Raw genomic sequence first — 19,068 nt, 5'->3', positions numbered from 1 at the left:
CTTTGGTAAGTATCCAGGGTCTGTGAATCTGTAGGAGGCAGAGTGTCCTGATGTCCCCGAATGGATCAAATGGGGCTTTAGAAAATCATCAAATCAAAGCAAATCCTTGTTAAACCTAGGTTGCAGATTATCAATATAATGACTGACACCCATTAAGGTGGATAACTGAGAATTGATAGTGATAGTAGAAGAGGGGGTATGTGTATGCCTGTACTTCAGGACTGAGATGGAAGAAGAGATTTCTGTACCACAGAAGGGGACAGTGTGTACTAAGAGCACTATGGAGATGCCAGGTAAGATAGGCAAGAAGGAGACTGATAGCCCCATAGATCCATTGAGACTGCATGTAAGGAGTTTACTATGGGCCCCCCACCTTTGGATGTATGGGAAAAAAAAGAATTTGTTTTGACCCAGAAGCCTGCCTCCAAATTGCAAAAAAATGAAAAAAATTAAAAGGTGGAGTACAGCCAGAGCAGGTATGTACACTGTGAAATACTCAGGTTGATGGACACCATGAGATCAGGGCCAGATTTTATTTTGCCTCTGGGAGGGAAATCTTCAGGTTTCTGTGCCCTCAACTGGAGCCCTGGTTAATCATTGAACTGGACTCATTTTCCACACCAAAACCTGTGTCTCCAGAATTCTCAACTTGAGGTCTGGACACTCCGGAGCTCCCACTGCCCCCTGCAGACCCTGAACCCCTGGGCACAGCCCCAGATGCTACACCAGATCCTGTGAAGATATTGCCTCCCCTTGCAGAGACTGCCCCATAAGCTGAAGCCAGATGCAACCACATCAGGAGCGGAGACTGCTTGACACCATGGCCGCGGGAGACAGAGAGGAAGGTTTCAGGATAGCTCTGGGCATCCCTATACAGCTTCTACATCCCTGAACACCCATCTCACACACAGCATTGAGGGGTTTCTTCCTGAAGTGTTCCATAAAGGAACAATGGCCACCAAAACCAGTGCTCCTGTCCCACCCATCCTTCTGGGCCTTCTCTCCACACCAGACTCAGGGGTTCCTAACAGCAGGATCTCTGCTTCCTCCACCTGGAGACAAGCATGAGATCCTTGATGCAAAGGAAAATTTGACCTCCTCTACTAAATCCCCTCCTGGTCTTGTGGCCCATGAGATAAGGAGCAACCAGTGCAAGACTACACAGCCAGTGCCCACAGAGTGAGGCCATGGCTGCAGGTCCCCAGCCTCCTAGCTGAGAGCTCCTCCCTCCTTATCTCAGGAAAGGTCAGGGGTGACTCCTGACTCACCAGCAAAGGAGAACTCCTCATTACTCACAGTAGCTCCCATTGTCAGTGACTTCTCCAGACAGCCTGTTGGCATGAAAACAATCAGAATAATCAGTAAATCCTCTGACAGGGGCTCAGAGGAGAACAATTTCCAGAGGAAGGATACCCTAGGTGTGATCCATAAAATGTGTAATTTAGTCTCACTCTGGAAAATACTTGGGTTCCTGAACTGCATCAGTTCCCACCTGGAGTCACAAGGGCAGCTGTCCTCAGTTTCCCCTGCCCACAATTTTGACTCTCGGTGGGCTCATTGCCATTATTCCTGGACTCCCACAACTAATACTCTCTCCTCATCCCCCTCCTCCCAAGACTCCTTCTCTACCCTTTCCCCAGCTACAGCTCAGGCCAGCCATACCTAGACTGAACAAAGCTAAGGAAAACTCTTTTTCCTCTGTCTTTCTCAATGACAGGGAGATCTCCCCACTTTGTCCTTTGGTCCAGAGGTTCAGAGGGAAATTTTGGAGGAGTTAGGGACTCCAGCATATGGGCCAGGACCTGCACTACTCATGTGCACTCTGGACAAAGGCCCTGACCAGACACCTCCTTCCCCACCACTGACAAAGCTCAGGTGATGTTTCAGGAATAAGTGAGTTAATTAACTGTCCATGATACAGATGGGAAGGTTGACACAGGGTCACTACTGATGGACACTCACACATTCTCTGCCCCCTGGGTCACCTACCTGTTCTCCTCACCCTCCAGAAGCTTGTGGTAAGTGGTGATCTCTATATCCAAGACCAGCTCGGCTCCCAGCAGTTCCCAGTAGTCACACAGCAGCCAGGCCATGTCCTCCTTGGCCTGCTGCAGGGTGGCCTCCACCTCAGCCAGCTTATCCTGGATGTCTTTGAGGCTCACCTCACCCTTCTGCTCTGCCTCCAGGATGGTGCCTTGCAGGGGGCAGTGCTCTGACAAAAGCCATCAGCAGACAGTAAGTGGGGCATGGAAGACCATATACCAACCCCCTTGCTGTGCTTCTCTTTTGCCCACCTTCATAATTTATTATGGAAGATGTGCAAATATAGAAAAATAAAGAAATAAAATAATCTTTCTTAACTCCGCCCCCTCAAAAGCTTCCACTGCCAAGTTGGTGCCGTACCTGCTTCTTGAGATTGGTGATTTCCGCTTAAAGTCTCTGGAAGCTCACTGACCTCCATCTTAATCACTTTGAGGTCATCACCCTTTCTTCATGCAGTGGCCTGGAGCTCCTGGCACTAGAACCAGGAAAAGGCAGGAGTGAAAAGCAGCACAGAGAGAGCCAAACAACTCACCCCAGACCTCTAAGCTTCACTTAACCAGGACTCATGTGCTCTGCACAGTCTAGTCATTGTGGCTGAAACCAACCCATAGAGGAGACACATTCCTATCTGCTGGGAAAGCAGGGTCTGGCTGAGAAAAGAAAACATCCTACCCAGCCTAGGTATGCAACTACCAAAGATCACAGAACCAAATCTTGGGCAGGAATACACCTTTGGTCTATCCTTCCCAGCCAGACCCTGACAGGAGAGATAGCCAACAGGCAACCCACAGTAGGAAGAAGGCAGCAACTATTTCATGTGTGGACCTGGAATCATTATTCCTGTTAAGGAACTGCCTTCAACCATATTCCACTCAGGTGGGTACTGGGAAGATCAGGCTCCCTGAAGATGTGCTCCCACAGATGTGCGGGAGGGAAGGCAGTGGGAACAGGTGCTGGTAGAAAGAAGCCAGCCTGGGTGAGACACTGGCTACCACGATGCATGGATTGAAGAGCTGGCTGTGCAGGGTTGTAAGTTACTGTGGTGTCTCTAAATGCATCTGGGTCTGCAGAGTTGGGTTAACTCCCCCAACATAGGAATGGCAAGACCCACTTCCAGTGGTGGCTGAGCCAGAGACTTTCACAGGTTCCTTCCCCACTAATCTCCGGGACAGGACATATGAGGTCAGATGGCCCTACCAACCATAAGCCAAAGGAGCAGATCAATCTCTATTGGCAGGAGTGGGGATCCTATATGCCCCCTGAGCACAACCCCAGCACAAGACGGTTCTCCAGGTGGGCACCTTAGTCTGGTAGGGCCTCAGCCTCAGCTTTGCTACTCTGGGCAATCTCCTCATACTGGGCCTTGACCTCAAAGAGGATGCTGTCCAGATGCCAGTTGTTGTCCATGGAAAGTACCATGTTGGTGTCATTGACTGGCTGCTGCACCTGGGCCAGCTCCTGCACAGCAGAACAGGGATCAGTCTTCTAGAAATGCTCAGCACCCACATTTAGGGGTTCCCAGAGCCACCTCACCAGCAGCCATGCAGAAGCTCAGGGGCAGCCCGGGGAAACTTCTCTCTTTCTCAGTTCTCCAACCATCCCAGGGACTGCCAGGGAGCTTAGACCCCAAATTTACAGCAGCAGAGAAGACCTGGAGGAACTCAGTTTCCTGCTGCAGAGTGTCCACTTGGGCATCGAGGTCCACCCTGACCAAGTAGGCACTGTCCACATCCTGAAAGAAAGGAGGCAGTGGGCCCAGTGGCCTCAAGATGCCGGGGGGAGGGGAGTGACATCGATAGGGCAGGCACTGGGGGAGACTAACAGAGTGGGGACAATACCAGGTGGGTTTGATATCTTCAAGAAGTTGAAAACAGGACTTTTGAGACAGAAATCAGAATAGCCTTCATTCGTACCACTTCTCACAGTCTTGCCCACAACCCAGTGCTAACTTGGCAGTTAGCTGTGGCTGGGGATGCTTCACAGTGGAGGAAACTGAGCCCAGTGCAGAGCAGCCTGGAGAGAGTACCAGAACTGAGCCCTGGGGGACAAAGCCAGCTGCCTCCCCGCTTCTTCAGCACCACAAAGTCACTCTCAGCCTTTGTCCTACTCTTGACCTCCACTTTGTATCTGGTGGCAGTTTGTGGATAAGGAGATTGTTACGACTCAAGACATTCCCTTTTCTCTGCTGTCCTACACTCTGAACGTACATCCACAAGCAGATTCACAAGAAGAAAACAAACAGAAAAAGACCCCACAAGTTCCTGGAGAGGCCAATTCTATGCCCTAGCACTACTCTCACACCAGACTTGGGAGCCACACATATTTTGGCCCAACACCAACTGTCCCACCTTCCCCCGCCACTCACTTCTTCTCATATTCCCTCATGGCATCCTGGGTGATCTCCAGCTCTGCTGCCTGCCTCATCTTCTCTGCTGTGAACTTGTCCATCTGCCTCCTGAGGTTGCCGACATAGCCCTCAAAGTTGGGCTCCAGGCTAGTGGTGCGGGATCTGACACCCAGCTGCAGCAGCTCCCACCTTGTTTCCAGCACCTGCTTCTGCTGCTCCAGGAACCACACCTGGAACTAGTAAGTCCAAGGGCTCAGGCCCAGGGGACAGCCACAGTGGGCTTGAGCCTGGAGAGAGTGACAAGTGACTCCAGTTTAGTGTTAATTCCCAACATGCTATGGATAGAGGTTAGTTAGCCCTATTATTTGAAGAGATTTTAAGCATGTTTATACAGAGGTCCAGGTTTCCTAATGTAGGATAGGGTCTGGGCCTTTGAATGTTTACCAAGTTCCCTCCTTGATTATTATTGGCATCAAAGTTTGAGAATTATTGGCCTGCATCATTTGGGAAGAGGTCAGAAAGAGACATATCAATGAGCCAGCAAAAAACTCACTCTCGGAAATATTCTTTTACCAAATAGCCACATAGTTACCTGATGTGGACAAAAATATTCCCTTTTCCCTACTTCTCTGTTTTCATGACATTGCAAGTGACAATGACAGTAAGTAGCAAAAGAGAAGAATTAATTAACAATCAGTACCTTGAATGTGTTGAGCACCTTTTTGGTAAAGCTCATGAGACACTGTCCTTCTACAGTGAGCCTCCTCCCCTACTCATCCCTCAACTCCTGTTCCCAACTTTTAGCCCAGCAACCCTTGTCAGGCCATGAAGGAAGAGAATAGTTTAGTTTAATTTTTTTCCCAAGCTGGAGCTTTTTTTTTTTTTTTTTGTAAATTTTTCCCCCCCAGGGGAGGTACAAGTTAATTCTTTTTTAATCTTTTTATTGTTATGTTAATCACCATACATTACATCATTAGTTTTAGATGTAGTGTTCCATGATTCATTATTTGTGCATAACACCCAGTGCTCCATGCAGAACGTGCCCTCTTTAATACCCATCACCAGGCTAACCCATCCTCCCACCCCGCTCCCCTCTAGAACCCTCAGTTTGTTTTTCAGAGTCCATCGTCTCTCATGGTTTGTCTCCAGCTCCGATTTCCCCCCCTTCATTCTTCCCCTCCTGCTATCTTCTTCTTTTCTTTTTTTCTTAACATACATTGCATTATTTGTTTCAGAGGTACAGATCTGTGATTCAACAGTCTTGCACAATTCACAGCGCTCACCATAGCACATACCCTCCCCAGTGTCTATCACCCAGCCACCCCATCCCTCACACCCCATCCCCCACTCCAGCAACCCTCAGTTTGTTTCCTGAGATTAAGAATTCCTCATATCAGTGAGGTCATGTGATACATGTCTTTCTCTGATTGACTTATTTCGCTCAGCATAACACCCTCCAGTTCCATCCACGTCATTGCAAATGGCAAGATCTCATTCCTTTTGATGGCTGCATAATATTCCATTGTATATATATACCACCTCTTCTTTATCCATTCATCTGTCAATGGACATCTTGGCTCTTTCCACAGTTTGGCTATTGTGGACATTGCTGCTATAAACATCGGGGTGCACGTACCCCTTCGGATCACTACATTTGTATCTTTGGGGTAAATACCCAGTAGTACAATTGCTGGATCGTATGGTGGCTCTATTTACAACTTTTTGAGGAAACACCATACTGTTTTCCAGAGTGGCTGCACCAACTTGCATTCCCACCAACAGTGTAGGAGGGTTCGCCTTTCTCCACATCCTCGCCAACATCTGTCGTTTCCTGACTTGTTAATTTTAGCCATTCTGACTGGTGTGAGGTGGTATCTCATTGAGGTTTTGATTTGGATTTCCCTGATGCCAAGTGATGTTGAGCACTTTTTCATGTGTCTGTTGGCCATTTGGATGTCTTCTTTGGAGAAATGTCTGTTCATGTCTTCTGCCCATTTCTTGATTGGATTATTTGTTCCTTGGGTGTTGAGTTTGATAAGTTCTTTTTTTTTTTTTTTGATAAGTTCTTTATAGATTTTGGATACTAGCCCTTTATCTGATACGTCATTTGCAAATATCTTCTCCCATTCTGTGGTTGTCTTTTGGTTTTGTGAACTGTTTCTTCCGCTGTGCAAAAGCTTTTTATCTTGATGAAGTCCCAATAGTTCATTTTTGCCCTTGCTTCCCTTGCCTTTGGCGATGTTTCTAGGAAGAAGCTGCTGCAGCTGAGGTCGAAGAGGTTGCTGCCTGTGTTCTCCTTTAGGATTTTGATGGACTCCTGTCTCACATTGAGGTCTTTCAACCATTTTGAGTCTATTTTTGTGTGTGGTGTAAGGAAATGGTCCAGTTTCATTCTTCTGCATGTGGCTGTCCAATCTTCCCAACACCATTTGTTGAAGAGACTGTCTTTTTTCCTTTGGACATTTTTCCTGCTTTGTCAAAGATGAGTTGACCATAGAGTTGAGGGTCCATTTCTGGGCTGTCTATTCTGTTCCATTGATCGATGTGTCTGTTTTTGTGCCAGTACCATACTGTCTTGATGATGACAGCTTTGTAATAGAGCTGGAAGTCCAAAATTGTGATGCCGTCAGCTTTGCTTTTCTTTTTCAACATTCTTCTGGCTATTCGGGTCTTTTCTGGTTCCATACAAATTTTAGGATTATTTGTTCCATGTCTATGAAAAAAGTGGATGTTATTTTGATGGGGATTGCACTGAATGTGTAGATTGCTCTAGGTAGCATTGACATCTTCACAATATTTGTTCTTCCAATCCATGAGCATGGAACGTTTTTCCATTTCTTTGTGTCTTCCTCAATTTCTTTCATGAGTATTTTATAGTTTTCTGAGTACAGAAACTTTGCCTCTTTGGTTAGATTTATTCCTAGGTATCTTATGGTTTTGGGTGCAATTGCAAATGGGATCGACTCCTTAATTTCTCTTTCTTCTGTCTTGTTGTTGGTGTATAGGAATGCCACTGATTTCTGTGCATTGATTTTATATCCTGCCACTTTACTGAATTCCTGTATGAGTTCTAGCAGTTTTGGGGTGGAGTCTTTTGGGTTTTCCACATAGAGTATCATATCATCTGCAAAGAGTGAGAATTTGACTTCTTCTTTGCCGATTCGGATGCCTTTTATTTCTTTTTGTTGTCTGATTGCTGCGGCTAGGACTTCTAATACTATGTTGAATAGCAGTGGTGATAGTGGACCTCCGTGCCATATTCTTGACCTTAGGGGGAAAGCTCTCAGTTTTTCCCCATTGAGAATGATATTCACTGTGGGTTTTTCATAGATGTCTTTTATGATATTGAGGTATGTACCCTCTATCCCTACACTCTGAAGAGTTTTGATCAAGAAAGGATGCTGTACTTTGTCAAATGCTTTTTCTGCATCTATTGAGAGGATCATATGATTCTTGTTCTTTCTTTTGTTAATGTATTGTATCATGTTGATTGATTTGCGGATGTTGACGCAAACTTGCAGCCCAGGGATAAATCCCACTTGGTCATGGTGAATAATCCTTTTAATGCACTGTTGGATCTTATTGGCTAGTATTTTGGTGAGAATTTTTGCATCCATGTTCATCAAGGATATTGGTTTGTAATTCTCCTTTTTGATGGGGTCTTTGTCTGGTTTGGGGATCAAGGTAATGGTGGCCTCATAAAACGAGTTTGGAAGTTTTCCTTCCATTTCTATTTTTTGGAACAGTTTCAGAAGAATAGGTATTAATTCTTCTTTAAATGTTTGGTACAGGGCGCCTGGGTGGCTCAGTTGGTTAAGCGACTGCCTTCGGCTCAGGTCATGATCCTGGAGTCCTGGGATCGAGTCCCGCATCAGGCTCCCTGCTCAGCAGGGAGTCTGCTTCTCCCTCTGACCCTCCTCCCTCTCATGCTCTCTGTCTCTCATTCTCTCTGTCTCAAATAAATAAAAAAAATAAATGTTTGGTACAATTCCCCTGGGAAGCCATCTGGCCCTGGGCTTTGGTTTTTTGGGAGATTTTTGATGACTGCTTCAATTTCCTTAGTGGTTATAGGTCTGTTCAGGTTTTCTATTTCTTTCTGGTTCAGTTTTGGTAGTTGATACATCTCTAGGAATGCATCCGTTTCTTCCAGGTTATCTAATTTGCTGGCATAGGGTTGCTCATGATATGTTCTTATAATTGTTTGTATTTCTTTGGTGTTGGTTGTGATCTCTCCTCTTTCATTCATGATTTTGTTGATTTGGGTCATTTTTCTTTTTGATAAGTCTGGCCAGGGGTTTATCAATCTTGTTAATTCTTTCAAAGAACCAGCTCCTAGGGGCACCTGGGTGGCTCAGTCATTAAGTGTCTGCCTTCAGCTCAGGTCTGGATCCCAGGGTGCTGGGATCGAGCCCCGCATCGGGCTTCCTGCTCTGCAGGAAGCCTGCTTCTCCCTCTCCCACTCCCCCTGCTGTGTTCCCTCTCTCACTGTGTCTCTCTCTGTCAAATAAATAAATAAATAAAATCTTAAAGAAAAAAAAAGAAGAACCAGCTCCTAGTTTCGTTGATCTGTTCTACTGTTCTTTTGGTTTCTATTTCATTGATTTCTGCTCTGATCTTTATTATTTCTCTTCTTCTGCTTGGTTTAGGCTTTATTTGCTGTTCTTTCTCCAGCTCCTTTAGGTGTAGGGTTAGGTTGTGTACTTGAGACCTTTCTTGTTTCTTGAGAAAGGCTTGTATTGCTATATACTTTCCTCTTAGGACTGCCTTTGCTGCATCCCAAAGATTTTGAACAGTTGTGTTTTCATTTTCATTGGTTTCCATGAACTTTTTAAATTCTTCTTTAATTTCCTGATTGACCCATTCACTCTTTAGTAGGATGCTCTTTAGCCTCCATGTATTTGAGTTCTTTCTGACTTTCCTCTTGTGATTGAGTTCTAGGTTCAAAGCACTGTGGTCTGAAAATAGGCAGGGAATGATCCCAATCTTTTGGTACCGATTGAAACCTGATCTATGACCTAGGATGTGATCGATTCTGGAGAATGTGCCATGGGCACTAGAGAAGAATGTGTATTCTGTTGCTTTGGGATGGAATGTTCTGAATATGTCTGTGAAGTCCATTTGGTCCAGTGTGTCATTTAAAGTCTTTATTTCCTTGTTGATCTTTTGCTTAGATGATCTGTCCATTTCAGTGAGGGGGGTGTTAAAGTCCCCCACTATTATTGTATTGTTGTCAATGTGTTTCTTTGCTTTTGTTATTAATTGTCTTATATAATTGGCTGCTCCCATGTTAGGGGCATAGATATTTACAATTGTTAGATCTTCTTGTTGGATAGACCCTTTAAGTAGGATATAGTGTCCTTCCTCATCTCTTATTACAGTCTCTGGTTTAAAATCTAATTTGTCTGATATAAGGATTGCCACCCCAGCTTTCTTTTGGTGTCCATTAGCATGGTAAATGGTTTTCCACCCCCTCACTTTCAATCTGGGGGTGTCTTTGGGTCTAAAATGAGTCTCTTGCAGACAGCATATCAATGGGTCTTGTTTTTTTATCCAATCTGATGGCCTGTGTCTTTTGATTGGGGCATTTAGCCCATTTACATTCAGGGCAACTATTGAAAGATATGAATTTAGTGCCATTGTATTGCCTGTAAGGTGACTGTTACTGTATATTGTCTGTGTTCCTTTCTGGTCTATGTTGCACTTAAGCTCTCTCTTTGCTTAGAGGACCCCGTTCAATATTTCTTGTAGGGCTTGTAGGGTTTCATGTTTGCAAATTCCTTTAGTTTTTGTTTGTCCTGGAAGCTTTTGATCTCTCCTTCTATTTTCAATGACAGCCTAGCTGGATATAGTATTCTTGGCTGCATATTTTTCTCATTTAGTGCTCTGAATATATGCCAGTCCTTTCTGGCCTGCCAGGTCTCTGTGGATAGGTCTGTTGCCAATCTAATGTTTCTACCATTGTAGGTTACATATCTCTTCTCCCGAGCTGCTTTCAGGATTTTCTCTTTGTCTCTGAGACTCGTAAGTTTTACTGTTAGATGTCGGAGTGTTGACCTATTTTTATTGATTTTGAGAGGGGTTCTCTGTGCTTCCTGGATTTTGATGCCTGTTTCCTTCCCCAAATTAAGGGGGGAAGGATTAATTTGCTTTAATTTGCTCTCTGCTATATTTTGCTCCAATATACCTTCTGCCCCTCTCTCTCTTTCTTCTTCTTCTGGGATCCCAATTATTCTAATGTTATTTTGCCTTATGGTATCGCTTATCTCTCGAATTCTGCCCTCATAATCCAGTAGTTGTTTATCTCTCTTTTTCTCAGCTTCTTTATTTTCCATCATTTGGTCTTCTATATCACTGATTCTCTCTTCTGCCTCATTTATCCTAGCAGTTAGTGCCCCCATTTTTTATTGCACCTCATTAATAGTCTTTTTGATTTCGACTTGGTTAGATTTTAGTTCTTTTATTTCTCCAGAAAGGGTTTCTTTAATAACTTCCATGCTTTTTTCAAGCCCAGCTTGTATCTTTAAAGTGATGATTCTGAACTCTAGATCCGACATCATACTAATGTCCATATTGAGTAGGTCCCTGGCAGTCGGTACTACCTCTTGTTCTTTTTGTTGAGGTGATTTTTTCCATCTTGTCATTTTGTCCAGAAGAGAATAGATTAATGAGAGAACAAAATGCTAACAGGGTAACAACGTCCCCAGAAAATATACTCTAAACAAATCAGAAAAGACCTGAAGCCAGGGGAAAAGAAAGGGAAAGAAAGAAAAAAGAAAAAAAGAAAAAAGAAAAAGATAAAAACAAACAAAAACAGAACAAAACAAAAAAGAAACAGAATATGATCAAATATGATCAGGCTGGTGCCACACACTAGATTTTGGGTGTATTTTGGTCTGTTAGAAGAAAGTGCCTCCCAAAATTTTGAAGAAAGAAAAACTTATATATGTACAAAAATGAGGGTTGATATAATGAAGGGATGGAATATGACTGTAAAGATGAAAATTATGAAAAATTTTATAAAAGGAATTGATAAGAAGTTGGTTGAAGAAAGAAGAGGATTAAAAAAAAAAGAAAAAAAGGGAGAGAATATGATCAGGCAGGAGAGTAGAACAAAACCATACACTAGAGATTTAGGGTATATTTTGATCTGTTAGAAGAAACTATCTCAAAATTTTAAAGAGAGAACAACTTATATATATATATATGCCAAAAATAAGGGTAACTACTATGAAGGGATAGAATATGACTCTAAAAATGAAAAATAAAAATGTTTTTTAAAAAAGGGATTGATAAGAGGTTGGTTGAAAAAGGGAAAAAGAAAAATTCAAAAAAAAAAGTTTAAAAAAATTAACTTTGAAAGACTAAAGAATCATGGTAAAAAAAAAGCCATGGATTCTATGTGCATTGTTCCCCTAGCGCTGGAGTTCTGCCATTCTCATTGATCGGTAAACTTGGTCTTGGCTGGCTGTTCTCGCTGATCTTCTGGGGGAGGGGCCTGTTGCCGTGGTTCCCAAACGTCTTTGCCGGAGGCAGAATTGCCCCACCCTTGCCCATCCGGGCTAAGTAATCTGCTTGGGTTTGCTCTCCAGAGCTTTTGTTCCCTGCAAGCTTTCCCTACAGCTTTGGAGGTGGAGAGTAAAAATGGCGGCCTCCCAGTCTCTGCCCCCGAGGAGCCGAGAACTTGAGACCCCACTCCTCAGTGCGCCCCCAGAGAAAAGCCATCAGTCACTCCCGTCTCCCTGGTCTCCAGCTGCACTCCGTGCTCACCCGGCCTGTGACCGCGTGTTTCTATCTCTGGCACCCGACCCCATGTGGAGTCTCCAAACCCAGCAGATCCCTGCGGTGCGCTACGCGCTGCTCCTCCCGGGGGAGGAAGGGGAGTCTCCCCGGATCTGCCGCTTGTTGGGTCCCTGCTGGAGGAGCAGTGGCCCGACTGTGCCGCGGATCACAGTTTATGGCAACCCCGAGCTGAGAGCCCACGCCCCGGCTCCGTCTCTGCAGCTGGCTTCCCCGCTCCAATACCTGGGAGCTCTGCCACACTCAGGCACCCCCAATCTTTCTGTGACCCCGAGGCTCCTGAGACCACACTGTCCCACGAGGGTTCCAGCCCCCGCTTAGCAACTGGAGTGATGTCCCTCAGTGGAGCCGACTTCTTAAAGTTCCGATTTTGTGCTCCGCAGCTCTATCACTTGCCAGAAGCGGCCAACGGAGTCCCCCTCCCCCGCCATCTATCTTCCCAAAGATTGCCTCCGATTCACTTCTCCGCACGTCCTACCTTCCAGAAAGTGGTCGCTTTTCTGTTCAGAGAGTTGTTGCTATTCTTTTCTTCGATCTCCTGTTGAGTTTGTAGGTGTTCAGGATGGTTTGATCCCTATCCAGCTGAATTCCTGAGACCAGATGAAATTTAGGTCTCCTACTCTTCTGCCATCTTGCTCCGCCCCTCCCAAGCTGGAGCTTTAATCAAGCAGGAGCCCCATACAATTTCCCACATTTTTTTCAGTCTTATAGAGGTATAATTGAGATATAATAAATGGTAATATATTGATAGTGTACAACATAATGATTTATGTATACATTGTGAAAAGGCTCCCACAGTTGAGTTAATGAACACATCCATCACATCACATAGTTATTGTGTGTGTGTGTGTATGTGTATGTGTGAGAGAGAGACAGAGAGCTAGAGACTTAAGTTCTACTCTCTTAGCACATTTCAATTACACAATACAGTGTTATCAACTACAGTCATCAGGAAAGAAAATACCTCCTTTTTTAAAAGATTTTATTTATCTATTTGAGAGAGAGAGCAAGCACGAGTGGGAGGAGGGGCAGAGGGAGAGGGAGAAGCAAGCTCCCTGCTGAGCAGGGAGCCCAATGTAGGGCTCAATCCAGGATTCGGGGATCATGACCTGAGCCAAAGGCAGATGCCTAAACCCCTGAGCCCACCCAGGCACCCCGAGAAAATAGCTCCTTAGTACACCATCTATAGTGGTAAGACGGCCCTAAATCCAGAGCTCTGGGCACATTCACCAATTCTACTTTACTTCTTACTGGCTTCTCCCTATTTTTTTCCCAGCTCCAAGTCTATGCAATAGTGCTGACCCATATTTGCCCCTCCCTAAGAAAGAGCACCCTGAGAAGGGTGGGGTTGGGCAGAACTACAGCATTCCCCCCAGACAATCCTGAGCGTCCCATTGGCACAAACTCAAGATGCAATCTTCCTGCACGCCTCATCTTCCCCAGGGCTACTCAGAGTAAACCTCAATCCAAGATTGCTGTTTGGTGTAGCTAGTATAAGAAGTCTGGCCTCCTTTTGGCGCTAAGACTGGATGAGATCTGAAGGTCAGGACTCCTCCAGGCTATGAATATAGTTCACCACTCTCAACCTCGCCAACAGAATTTAAAAATCACCTGGTCAAATCATTTGCATTGGCCCCATGCTCTTTTTCCAGAGCCCATCAACTAGACAACATCTGGTTTTTGTGGTCTCCACTCATTGGCTTTGAGAGTGGAAATGCTGGGCTGCTGGAGAGAAACTCCAAGACCCAGAATCACGTGGCAACTTATGGGGAAGAAACCATTTGCCAAAGTCAATGTGTCCACTTACAAGATACCTATTGGCCATTTTGACTTCGTTGAGAATGAACCTGCCAGCCTGTTTTGATTTACTATACATGCAGAATAGATTGCCTTTATTTAAGGGTGAGAACATAAGGCCATAGTTTGACGCAGTGGTGACAGGTAGCTGAGGGTCAGATCCAATCTCCTAGGGAGGCTTGGAGAACAGGAAGAATAGAGTGGGTACCTTCCACCAGGGCCAATTTTAAAAGACAGGGACTGGGCTAGTTGACCTCAGATAATCTAGACCTGTACTATCCAATATGGTAACCACTAGCCTATTTCCATCCTGGAAGAAAGACCTGGAAGAAGACTCACCTTGTCAGTGAAGAAAGTGTAATTGTCATTGAGTTCCTTGATCTGCTGTCGCTCCAGCTGCTTCACCTCCTGGACCTCAGGGTTGATCCTCACATCCAGTGGCTCCAGAAAGCTTTGATTCATTACAACTTCTTAGATGCCCCCAAGGCAGACTGCTGGACATACAAACCCCAGCACCCCCAAGACCACCACCAAGGCCAAAGCTCACCCTACTGAGGCTGCCCACCCCAAAACACCCACCCCCATGGCTCCCAGGCTGCTGCCTTGGCCCAGACCCACAGCTATCCTGATGGAGAAGCTCCTGCTCCCACCAAAACTAACAAGACTCCCGCTACTGTAATCTCCTGGCCTGGTGTGGCCTTGGCAGCAGCCATCACTCTTGCAGACCAACAGTTAGTTTTCTGCCCCTCTCTGCACCCCCCCCCCCGCCCCCAGCAGGATGGCCAAGCCACTCCAAAGCTCCTGTTCTGACACCTCAAGGCATAGATCTGCCTGCTCATGGTGACTCAAGGAGCATGAGTAATACTGAAGAGGTGGAAAGAGGCTGTCTCAATGTTCCTCTGCTGGGATGCAGAAGGATCCCCTCATATCTCCTGGAGTTGGCAGCTGACCAAGGATAAGTTCTTGGGTTTGGCTCTCTTGAAGCTGAAAGTGACAAGAAAAAAAACACTACCATCTACTTGGGAACAGTATGTCAAATAATCATCACTTAGTTAGCAGGATTTTCTTCTTATTATTTATCTATCAACTATCTGTTGACCTAGGCAATACAAAGTGTGTGTGATTATATCCCAAAAGCTCTCACATAAGGCATTTTCTGAAACCATTGGTATTTCAACATTATTAGTTTCTATCAGAGTGGTATTGAAACTCCAGGTACATCTTCTAGAGCCTTCAGACAGTGACACTGATGGATTAGAAAGTGATCTGGAAAGAATGGTGACTCAACGAGACCTATTCAATGGAGATTTCCATAGTTGATGGGAGTTGCTTCTGCTTCTCTAACCGCCCCCCCCCCCGCCAAATAGGTGTGTGAGTGTGTGTGTTCCCAAAATAGATGTGAAAAAAAGAATAGAAAATAGTTAAATAAACTGCATCCATAAAAGGAATATTATATAGATAATTTAAATGATGGTTACAAATTGTATGCAAACAAAATTTTTTTCTGTTTTCTTGTTAACTGAGAAAAGGAGAAATCAAAACTGAATAATCCATATGACCATGAAGTCCGAGGCACAGAAAAAGAAGACCTAGAATAAGATTGGAGATCGAGGCTGAATGTAGCTATGTATTTTTTAAAACTGACTAAAGCTAAATACCTTAGAAAAATATGTTCAAAGTATTATATATCTATATCAAAGTGTCAACAATAGTTATTTCATATAATGGTTGATTTAAAATTTTTTTACCTTTCTATATTTCCATTATTTCTTGAAATAATGAGCAGGTGTTATTTTTATAATACAGGCAATCAAGCCCTGTAATGCTGCAAACCCCTCTGCAGGGAAATGAAACAGCACTTCCTTTAGAAAATGCTCAGGCAGGCCAAGGACACTGGTCCCTTCTTTTGGTCACTCCATAATTATGAGGGCAGCTGCCCGAGGGAATATTCTAGACTCAGGCTCCTCTCACCACCTATCACCCAGGCCAGGAAAACGCAGGTTACCACACTGACCCGTGGCCCCATCTCGGGCCCTTCAACCTCCTCTGCCCCCTGACCCTGCAGGCCTGCCAGAAGTCACCTGGTACCCCTGAGCTCTCACACGTGCACTGGCAGGGCTCAGCGATCTTTCCCAGTTGGGCTCCTTCTCCAGACCCAGGCTGAGATGTTTCCCTCACCCTAGAATCCTGTACCTAAGTATCAGTCCCCACCCATTGTACAAACACCCCTAATCCGGTCCGGGCAAAGGAGGAAAACAGAGCCAGGGTGTAGTGGAAATGATGTAGGATGTAAGATGTATACCTTTCATTCTTCATTCCAGCTCCATTACTTCCCAGTTTCGTGACTGTGGGCTTTTCAGCCTCTGTTTTGTCACCTGTCAAATGGGGTGATAATGATATCTGTCCTTGCTACTTAACTATGGTGTTATATAAACCACTCAAAAGAATGGAAGAAACTACTCATTTTCACCCTTGGCATTTTATAAAGATGAATGTTAAGTCCATGTCCTTCTCCAGCAGCAATAATAGCACCCACAACCCTAACGTTTACTGCCTGATCACCGTGTTCCAGGGTGTGTGACGTGCTTCACAAAGATAATCTCATTTAATTCTCACGGCAGCACTATGAGGTAGATATCACCATTATCTTCAGTTTTTAGAAGGAGAAACTAAGGTTCAAAAGATTAAGGGCTTTGCCAAATACTGCAACTAGTGAAGGGGGAGAGGCAGACTTTGACCGAGGCAGACTGATTCCAGAACTCAATACGTAGGTGTTGAACTGAATCAGATATTGAACGCATAAAACCTGCGGTGACATGGATTGGGAGCCCTGCTGGGAGGTGGTGCACTTTGGCCACTAGACCAGCCTAGGCCCACTGGGAGAGAGGGGGTGTGAGGTGGAAGGAGAGGCAGAATGTGATTGTACAGTCCTTTCTGTATTGTCTTCTTCCTTTTTAAGCAAGGCTGGTATTCTAGTGAAAGTCATCACTATTTTGAAAATCATTTTCTTAAAATTTTTCTTGAGTGCCACACCCCAGGCACTCCATTCGACCCTGGACCAATCTCTGTGGAAGGTCATGAGCTAGAGAAAGTATTCTCCCAGCCCTCGAGGAGCTTCTAGTCAAAATAGGCAAAGAAAGAGCCAGCCACAGTGGGTTCCCAAACCTTCTTCTGCTCTAGCTTCTCCCTATGCACCTCGGGGCACCCTCCTCTGGACCTCCCTGACTGAAATCCTATCCCCGCTCCAGCCCTGGCCAACTCGACAGCACAGACAGGGCTCTTTCCACCTGAGCTGGAGAGATATGTAGAGATAATCTCATACTATCTCCTTGGGAAGAGAAATGACTGGTCTGATGTTGCACAGCAATTGCCCCCAAGGTGAAGGTCAGCATTTAAGTCTCCCAACTCCTGGTGAAAGGCCTCCCCCTTCTCACAGCAAAGAGGAGCTTGAGTGTCCCACTCAAGCAGGCTTTCTGGAGGGGGTAAGCTGTCCAAGGACTCTCATTTGAGTTGAGAGGCAAGAGTGTGGTAAAGGGGTAAAAGGGGGAAAGAAGCTCATTTGAATTCAGACCAGGACTCACAGGTAGAGAAAGGGAGGGAACCGCCGGAGGGAGGGTGTCCCAAATACTCTGCCACATCATCAGGATGTAAATAGTTAACCCAGTTCCCAATGGAAATGGAGCTCATAAAACCCTACTGCCTGTGCCCATCTCCCTTTTGAAGCCCAAGACCTGACAAGTCAGTTACCAGATTTGGTGGAAGACGAGCAGAGGTAGGAGAGGGCTGTCCCAGATTCTGGACTAGTCTCCTGTGACACTTAGGAGGAAAGGAGACTCCATCCCCCAAAGCTGGCCCCTCACTCCATTAGGTGCTTACAGCCAGATTTCTTTCAGGCCTCAGGCCTGTGTCCCTCTGAGCAGGCTTATTTTGCTATTGGAGCCCAACATGAAAGTAACACGTGTCTGAGTAAATCGGAAGAGAAGGGCTTCGTCCCAGATAGAGTAGAAGTGAGGAGTGTGAACCATAGATGGGGTGAGAGATTCACACCACCAATAGTCTCAGCAATTAAGGTAGTTGGGAATAAAAGCTGCCACCTTTCCTGCCTCACCTTCTTTCCCCTCAGAAAATTATCAGAACAGCTCACCGTTCCTGAAGCCTTTATACAGTACATGAATTGGGGAGCGGAGGTCCGTTTTCTATGCCCACCCTGGACCTTATCTGTTTCCTTACCTATATTGGGGGCTCAAAAACACTGATGTTAAGGATCCATTCCAGCCCTAAATGTCTGGGAGACTAGGCCCTGTTTAAGGCTATGTTCATGCCTGCATGGTAAATACACCCTAAAACAGCCAAGCCCCTTGCCCTTCCCCTTCCCGGCTGGTACCCTCACCTCCACAGACCTCTCCCACCTAGCCAAGGCTGCGTCGGCCACAGCACCCTTGACTGGTCAGCCTCAGCTACTGTCTGTCACCCTGTGGCCTGCAGCCTTCAGAGCACTCTCTTCCCACAGCCTCAGACCTGGGGCCAGCTGGTCTGGGATCAGGTGAAACCATCTATTCCTTATTAATGCCTCCCCTGCATTGCTCAAAGTCACCTCAATAGCCTCAACTAAGGCCTCACCAAGGCTTTGAAGCTAAAGTAAAATGAAAGAGAAAAGAATCTCCCAGGATTTTTTTTTCTGAGTTGTCTTAAGCCACGTCTGCTGTATCAAATACCACATACATATAGCTTGACCGGACCCAACCAAAACTACCAACTCCCATTTGGGCAACTCTGGCCAATCTAATCCCAACCCCAAGAGCCCAGCCCTTCCTCAGCTCCATGAAGCTCCAATGAGGTGACAGGCCTTTATGGGGAAGAGGCTGAAATCATCCCAACCATAGGGGAAGGCTGCCCTGATTAGGATGTCCGGGGCTAGGGCGTCTCAGAGGGCTGTTGGATGTGGGGCCCCAGTATCTGCTGAATGTGTTGGGGAATTTCTCTGATGGAAGTGGAGAAATGTTCTGTGAAAATAGTGGTTGTTTATTTTGGAGATCACTTTATAGTCCTCCAGAGACTTCCCCAGATCCTCTTCTTCAGCCTTC

General features: G+C 45.5%; 1 pseudogene; it reads right to left on the bottom strand.

Moving 5' to 3' along the window:
- Positions 1 to 1,596: 1,596 nt before the first annotated feature.
- LOC118009010 lies at positions 1,597 to 16,010 on the bottom strand (annotated as a pseudogene).
- Between the last annotated feature and the right edge of the window lie 3,058 nt (positions 16,011 to 19,068).

This window comes from Mirounga leonina, unplaced genomic scaffold, assembly GCF_011800145.1.
Source record: "Mirounga leonina isolate KUSES-001 unplaced genomic scaffold, KU_Mleo_1.0 Mir_126, whole genome shotgun sequence".
NCBI lineage: Eukaryota > Metazoa > Chordata > Mammalia > Carnivora > Phocidae > Mirounga > Mirounga leonina.
The sequence above is the reverse complement of the archived record's forward strand: the minus strand, read 5'-3'. Positions and strand labels throughout refer to the sequence as shown.